General features: G+C 48.7%; 1 pseudogene; it reads right to left on the reverse strand.

Moving 5' to 3' along the window:
* Positions 1-6262: 6262 nt before the first annotated feature.
* LOC129344257 (60S ribosomal protein L37a-like) lies at positions 6263-6528 on the reverse strand (annotated as a pseudogene).
* Between the last annotated feature and the right edge of the window lie 1932 nt (positions 6529-8460).

Consider the following 8460-nt stretch of genomic DNA (forward strand, 5'->3'; position numbering starts at 1 on the left):
CGTCTTCACATAACCGTAGTGCCCTGCGGTGGGGGCATCATGGCATCGCTGTAAAACCTCCTTCCGCATACTGTCGGGCACATAAAAGCGGTTTCCTGCTAGCCAATCCCCTTGTTGGGATTGATTCAGTTTAGCTTTGGGTGCTCTATCCCCCTCCCTTTCCACTTCAGTCTTAAGTTTTGATTTCCATTCCTGGGAACCGGTAGGGAGGGGTGGCGTCATGCGGCTGCGTGTAGTTACAACGCCTCCCAATTGCGTAGGTGAGAAGACTGTATCTATAGTCTCCTCCCTTTTGCTTTTATGTTGGGGCATGCGCGAAAGGGCATCTGCAAGAAAATTGGTTTTCCCCGGTAGGAAGTTCAAGGTGAACTTGAATTTGGAGAAAAATTCGGCCCACCGTAATTGTTTGGCATTTAGACGGCGGGGGCTTCGGAGGGCTTCCAAGTTTTTATGGTCTGTCCAAACTTCGAATGGGTGGCGCGCCCCCTCCAGCCAATGCCGCCAATTAGTGAGGGCAGCCTTCACTGCAAAAGCTTCCTTCTCCCACACATTCCAATTCCTTTCCGCCTCGGAAAACTTTCTGGACAGAAACGCACAAGGCCGAAGCTTCCCATCCTCCCCCTTCTGCAATAGTACTCCCCCAATTGCTGTATCGCTGGCGTCGACCTGTACTATGAAGGGGTAGTTTTCGTCGGGGTGGCGGAGCACTGGTTCTGTAATGAATTGCATTTTCAAGCGTTCAAAGGCCAACTGGCAATCAAGCGTCCATTGTAATTTAGAGTTGGGCTTTTTTGCTAGATTCCCCTTGTCTTTAGTTTTCAACAGTTCAGTCAGGGGAAGCGCGATTTGCGCGAAGTTTGCAATAAATTCCCGGTAAAAGTTGGCAAACCCCAAGAAAGATTGCAGTTCTTTACGGGTAGTGGGAGTTTGCCATTCCTGGATCGCCTGTATCTTAGCCGGATCCATTCTTAAGCCATTTTGGGATATACAGTAACCAAGGTAAGTCAGTTCAGTTTTATGGAATTTGCATTTTGACAATTTAATAGGCAGTTTGTTATTCATTAAGGTGGCCAGAACCTTTTTGACCAATTTTATATGCTCTTCTTCTGATTCTGAATAAATTAACACATCATCTAGGTACACCACCACTCCTTTATAGAGAAATTCATGTAGCACTTCATTTATCATGGACATAAACACAGAGGGTGCTCCTGTCAAGCCAAACGGCATAACTAAGTATTCATATTGCCCGAGGGATGTGTTAAAAGCTGTTTTCCACTCGTCCCCAGCCTTAATACGAACATGGAAGTAAGCTTCTTTCAAATCTAGTTTTGTAAAGATCTTACCTTGAGCCACGACGTTGAGAAGATCCCGGACGAGCGGGATAGGGTAGGCGTTGTTGGTTGAAACAGCATTAAGTCCTCTGAAGTCTGTGCATAGCCTAAGTCCTCCGTCTTTCTTTTTTACGAAGAGGACTGGCGCTGCATGGGGACTGTTGGCTGGACGGATAAATCCTCTTTGAAGATTAGTGTCAATGAACTTTCTGAGTTCTTCTCTTTCCTGGAGACTCATAGGGTACAGCCGGCCTTTGGGCAGCGAGGCTCCGGGTAAGATTTCCACCGCACAATCGGTTCGTCTGTGCGGGGGTAGAGTATCGGCTTCTTCTTCGGAGAAGGCCGGTAAATAAGTCCAATAGGGTTTAGGAATCCTGTTTATTTCCTCCTGGGTAAGGAGGGCCGTCTCGGTGTGGGTTGGATTGGCGCCCCAATTTTGATCCCACCGATGGTCTTTGCAGTTGGAATGGCTGAAGGTGACGCTTCCTTCGGCCCAATTTATGTAGGGATTGTGATCGCATAACCATCTACTTCCCAGGATTAACGGGTACTTGGCAGTGGTGCTGATGACGAAAGATCTTTTCTCCCAGTGTTGGCCCATGCCCGTCACCACTGGTATTGTTTCAGTCGTGACGGGGTTTATATTGGTGCCATCCATTTGTTCGAAGATGACTGGGGTTTTTAATTCCCGCACTGGTAATATCAGTCCGTTAACCAGAGCGGGGGCAATAATGTCTCTCGAGCAGCCTGAGTCAATGAGGGCTTGTACACGGATGTGCATTTTTCTCTCAGGGTTTAACAAAGTCACTGGCATAAACAGTATGGACCGTTGTGGTCGGTCCCTGGTTGGGGTGGACCGAGGGTGGATCTGCCGTTCGGGTCCCTTTACGACAGATCCATTTCGTTTCCCGACTGGGGACTCTCTGGATTCTCCTCCCCGGTTAAGGCAGTGGGGTCGTACTCCATGAGTTCCTCTACTTCCAACCCCCTATCCGGGACGTTCCGTTGCGAAGTACCGCGGCCCCTGCCCGATCTGGGAGCGGGTGTTGGGCGTTGAATTGGGGGAAATGGAGTAGGGGTTGGACGCCGTAATTGGAGCATAGGTCTCTGCACAGGCCGGTACAGGCATTGCGCTGCGAAGTGACCGCCTTGGCCGCATTGCAAGCATAAGCCTTGTTGCCATCTAGCATCTCTAGCTCCTCTGGTAGCATATCCAGGGCCACGTCCTCCCCTTTGCAGAGTTAGAGGTCGTCTTTGTGCCGATTGTTGCTGCTGTTCAACTAATCGGACTTCTAAGATACGATTTTCCACTTCGCAAATTAATTGAACCCATCCCAACAGGGTGGAAGGGTTGTCTTGCATGAGCGCTCTGTCCAAAAGTTTCGGGTTGAGCCCTTGTTTGAACAATATTATTTTAGTGGATTCCTCACATCTGGGGCATTTGGCGGCTAATTGTCGGAATTTTGTAACATAGTCTCTAGCCGACATGCCGCCCTGCTTAATAGCTTGCAGTTCCGTTCGGGCTCTAGTTTCTTCTAATGGGTCTTCGTATTGCGCCCTTATAGCATCTACCAACCCTTGTAAGGTATTTAGTTCTGGGGCCCCAACATTATACAGTCCTACATACCAGTCTGCCGCTTTGCCTTGAAGCCGGGATCCGAGATGTTCGATTTGGCTAGCCTCGCTTCCGAACAGATGACCCCAATGATTGAAGAACTGCACCACTTGTACCAAGAAAAATCCCAATTTGGAGGGATCTCCGTCAAAAGTGGCTTCCAGTTTCACCCAGCCCATCGGGAGATCTTGCCTTGGGGTGGAGGTGGGGTAAGCGTTCAGCGGGAGGTAGAGTTGTCCCTCCGGCAGGATGGGAGGCGGCTGGCGAGGTGGAGGTAGTTGGGGCCAGGGTTGTGGCTGCGGTGGCGGTTGCCTGGGCCCCCCCGGCTGCGGCTGTAGATGTGGGGCCACCTGTATTGGTGGCGGTCTCGCCGGTTGACTTGGCGGTGGCCGTATCGGTTGGGTTGGCGGTGGCCGCACGGGTTGGGTTGGCGGTGGCCGCATGGGTTGGGACGGGGGAGGCCGGTGGGGAGCGGGTCAATGCGGTTGAAGGGGTGGAGGCCTTACCGGTTGATCTGGAGTTGGCCTTATAGGTTGCAGCGGTGGTGTTTGTTGCGGTCGAACTGGGACGAGTTGCTGCGGAGAGGGCCTGGTAGGTGCCGGGCCGCGCGGGCCCGGTGTTGTTAATCTCGGATCTGGAAGTAGTCCTTTGGGTATGGGTTGCATGGGTTGCTTCCCCCCCGGGGGATGTTGTACTGGGGTTGTCGTTGGCGTTGATTTCGGTGTTTCCCCTTTTGGAGGAGCTGGCTGTTCTTCTTGCTGATCCGGTTGGAGGGTTACTGGAGTAGTTGTTCCCTTCGGGCGATTTGGTTCATCTCCGTCCTCTCTCGGGACCTCCGTTGGCTTGTCTCCAGGGCCGGAATCTTGGGGGACTTCGATCGGAGTATCTCCAGGGCAGGAGTCTTCTTCTTCCTCCGATTCGGATGTAGATTCCTCTGGATCATCTGGGCACGGCTTATCGGAGCGAGAGTCCCCGTCCCCTCCTGTCCCTTGTTCGTCCGGGGCGGCCGGTCGAGATGGGGCAGGCTCTCGAGGGTTGGAGATGACACTTTGGAGGGTAGCTATTTGTAGAGCCATTTCCTCGGGTGATGGCCTCTCCCCTTTTCCTGCTACCATGGCTGAGAGTAGGTGTATGGCATGAGCTAGGCTTTCTTCCATATCGGCCAGCCTAGCTTCTAGCAATTGAACTCTACTTGGACCCGGTTGGTCCATCGGTCTCTCACTCAGGGTCGTAGAGTCTCCTGCGGTGGTGACCACCGGTGTACTCGGCCTCCAGGGTGGAGGGTCTCCTTGATCGTCTTGCGATCTTGCTGCTAAGATCCCCTTGGCCAATCCCATAACTGCGGAAATGCCGGAATCTACAGCCAAGGTACGACTTTGCATTTGTACCCAACGTTGTTGTTCGGAGGTCTCTGGTTGTTCCGTCCACGGGGCGACTTCCGAATAGTCCCAGCATAGGACGCCGTGATGGGATGTTTCCCATTCCATCTGTTCGGTCGTCCTGTTCCAAAATAGCCATGGTTGGCTGCTGTCCTGCTCGGGGACAGTCTCTAGACTTCGACGCCCATCCAACGTTAATGGATGAAACATCCCACTGGCTCTGCGTTCTCTCGTTTCTCGAGGTCTGGATCCCCACTCCGAGGGTGTAGGCGCCGAGAACAAAGGGAGGGTGATGGCCGTTGGCTTTTCACCTTCGCTGTCGAGATCGATGAGAAGAGGGGTGGTAGTCAAATCTCCGGTCCCTTCCAGTGTAGGGCCTTGAGGTTGCAACTGTTGTCCGTCGGGAGAAGCATACGGATCAAACAAAGGATCCCTGTCCGGGACTGCTTTGGATTCCGATGAGCCCGACTCTGACATGATTGGTAACAAAATGTCAGACTGTGGCTAGATAATGTCCTTCCTACAGATTTCCCTTTAGAAGCAAACAAGAGTCCATTGTTTGAATAAGGAAACTTTACTGCAGAAATAGTTCATTATAGTCCACTGGCCTGAATAGAGGATTCAGGATGGTACAAGAGCATTGTTACCAATGAGGATAAAAGCATAAGGTACAAAGTAACAGTTCCCAGCTGAATCAGCCTCCCCCCATAGTTCTCAAAACAACAGCTCTCAGACTTGGGAAGTTGGACATCTCCAAGGCCAATCTTGGGTGGAACATTGGTAGACAAAACATCCCCTTTCGGTGAGAAGTCTGCATGGGAACATGTGCACCTGTGGAGAAAGCACTTAGACACTAGAAGCATTAGAAAATGGAGTCTGCGCAGCTCATATATACATTGAACCTGACACCCAGACTCATTGCCACTCAACCACTACCCTCCACGAAGGCCAAACAAGGAGGGGGAGCTTACCTATTCAAAGAGGGCAGGAGCTGCTACCAACCATGTACGCAAACTGCTCAAACCCCAGAGAGGGCAGGCACAACTTGTGGCCACTGTGAACCTGTTGCTGGAGCGCCAGACGAGGCAGACAGGAATGGCAGCAGTAGCCTGTTCATCTTCTTCCCTCTCCTTTGGGGAGCAGGACTGTGGGTGGTTGCGGCCCCTCCCAATGTGGGGCCAGGGGCAACTGCCCCTGCAGCCCATTGGCTAGGACCACCCCTGCCTGTGTAATCCCTTTCTATATGGGATCTATGGAACTAAATTAGGAACCAAACTTAGAATCATAGAATCATAGAGTTGGAAGGGGCCACACAGACCATCTAGTCCAACCCCCTGCCCAGTGCAGGGTCAGCCTAAAGCATCTCTGACCAATATTCCTCCAGCCTCCTCTTGAAAACTGCCAGTGAGGGGGAGCTCACCACCTCCCAAGGCAGCTGATTCCACTTTTGAACTACTCTGACCGTGAAAAAGTTCTTCCTAATATCCAGCCGGTACCTTTGTGCATGTAGTTTTAGCCCATTGCTTCGGGTCCTACCCTCTGCTGCCTACTGGAACAGCTCCCTGCCCTCCTCCAAATGACAGCCTTTCAACTTGCAAGACTATTGAAAGTTAAGAGATTTCTTTAAATCCAAACCTTTAAACAGTCAGAACAATACAGCTATATTTTTTATAACTGAACACATAAGTGTAACAGAGAACACAAACTTGCAGCAAATGGTGTCTTTGAATTCACTTAAACAACTGTGTTTGTTTGTTTGTTTTTGTGGTAACACTTCCACTTAAGTAAAGTCCAACTTTTCGGGTCCACCAAGTGCCATAGTCCTCCCCACCCCCCACCCACAGATTCACAACCTTCTTTAATTGACAAAAAAGATGAAATGAATTGAAAAGCTGGAAAAAGAATATAGACAGTATCAGGAGAAGACGAGGTTTCTACTGGTCTTTTAACTCCTTTAGTCTCTAGAGGGCAGATTTCACAGTCAGTGGTGAAGTAGGCACCACCAACCACGGTCTTCATACAAGAACCACAACGCCAGATACCTACAGCTTTCCTCTTCATTTTGGTCTTGCCACAGATGGAACAGGTAAACTTGGCATGCTGGCTAATTTCAATCTCCTTCACCATCTTCCTCAAGGAAGCTCCACAACAGGTATCATATTTACTCACAATTGCCAACTTTCTTGGGCCGCTTGGCCATCTTGCTACACCACAGACCACAGCATTTTGATACAGTCCTCTTAATTAAAGGAATAAACTGCAACTGCTTCAATCTTTAACTCAGAAATTACAACACTGAAATAATGACATGATTCCAGTAATATAGAAAAGAGTCCAGTAGCACCTTTAAGACTAACCAACTTTACTGTAGCAGAAGCTTTCGAGAATCACAGTTCTCTTCGTCAGATGCATTATTCCAGTAATAATACCAAACTAAATTTAAGTCACTCTCTTTACTCATTAATTTTCACATACAAGTTTTTTCTAGTTACTTTATTCAAAGAGTGCATAAAATTTTCTCAAGCTCCCCAGCAAACAGCCTCTTCCTTGGCTGCTCAGCTCTGGACAGTGATTCTGTCATACTGTACTAAACCAACTTGCTTGCTCCCCATGTGCCTGGCCAAGTATAATCATCACCTCCTGGGCAAATATGTTTATTTGCTGGCATGCTAAAATCTTTATATGTACATATTGCAGGGCTGAGGAGGCTGGCAATAGTGAAATGCCCCTGGCTTATACCAGTTCATGGAAGAATGGAGAAATCAGAAGAAATCAATGAAGAAATCAGAAGAAGACTGAGGCTTGGAAGAGCAGCTGTGAGGGAGCTGGAGAAGATCCTTAAAGATAAAGATGTCTCTCTGGGAACCAAGATAATCCAAACGGTGGTATTCCCCATTACTATGTACGGATGTGAAAGCTGGGCGGTAAAGAAAGCTGACAGGAAGAAAACTAATTCATTTGAAATGTGGTGCTGGAGGAGAGTTTTGCAGATGCCATGGACAGCCAAAAAGACAAATAAGTGGGCACTAGATCAAATCAAGCCTGAATTTCCCCTAGAAGTTAAAATAATAAAACTGAGGTTATCGTACTTTGGTCACATTATGAGAAGACAAGATTCTCTGGAAAAGTCAATAATGCTAGGAAAAGTGGAAGGCAGCAAGAAAAGAGGAAGACCTTAAACGAGATGGCTGGACTGAATGAAAGAAGCCACGTCTTCCAGTTTGCAGGATCTGAGCAAATCTGGTAATGATAGGATATTTGGAGTTCTTTCATTCATGGGGTCGCCATGGGTCAGAAGTGACTTGATAGCACATACCAGTTCATAGCAGCAGTGAATACGGGGAAGTGTTTTCACCTCAGAACCTAATTTTTACCTCCAAAAGAAATCCTTTGTATGTTTGTTGCCACTAAAAGTTTGTTCACTTTTCCTGAATGTTCATTTGAATAACGTCAGGAGGAGAACTTGGTGATGTCTGAAGACTAAAAAAACCCCACCCCAAGTATGACATATTTTGCAAAGCCTGCAGCACGCCTCAAGACTGCAAAAATCATATAGCTTTCATAAATATTAATAATTATCCTCTAACACTGCTCTTATGCATTGCCTTTCATCTGAGGAAGTAAAATAATTTTTATGAGCAGAATGAATTAATGGAGGAATGTTTTGCCTCAAGCAAAAGTAAAGGAGGGGGGGGGGGGAAGAGCCACCAGGAATCCGTTTTCGTCTTGTTTCCTGCTGCTTCATTGAGTATACAAAATTAACAGTCTGGTTTGTATATGTGGTATAGTTCAATCCAAATGGTACTGCAGAACAGTCCAATGTGTCCCTCCATTGGGCACCTCTGCACTCATTTTCATACTCTGTTCCTTGCCCTGAACCTTATTGCTGGCAGCCAGGTCAGTAGGTGCGGACAGCAGCCCTTCCTGCAAAGGAACGACATTGATTTGGGCTTTCTTTTTTAATGCAGCCATGCACAGCGCGGCAAAAAGCTTTCCAGGATGCACCATGCTGCAGCTCAGCGTCCCCAGTGGCAACTCCGTGGAGAAGCATCATAGAGGCTTGAGTGGGAGTGGGGCTGTGGTGTGGTGGAAAGAGTTCTTGCTTTCCCCTTTGTGCCAATTTGCCAAACTG

Source organism: Eublepharis macularius, chromosome 16, assembly GCF_028583425.1.
Source record: "Eublepharis macularius isolate TG4126 chromosome 16, MPM_Emac_v1.0, whole genome shotgun sequence".
Classification (NCBI taxonomy): domain Eukaryota; kingdom Metazoa; phylum Chordata; class Lepidosauria; order Squamata; family Eublepharidae; genus Eublepharis; species Eublepharis macularius.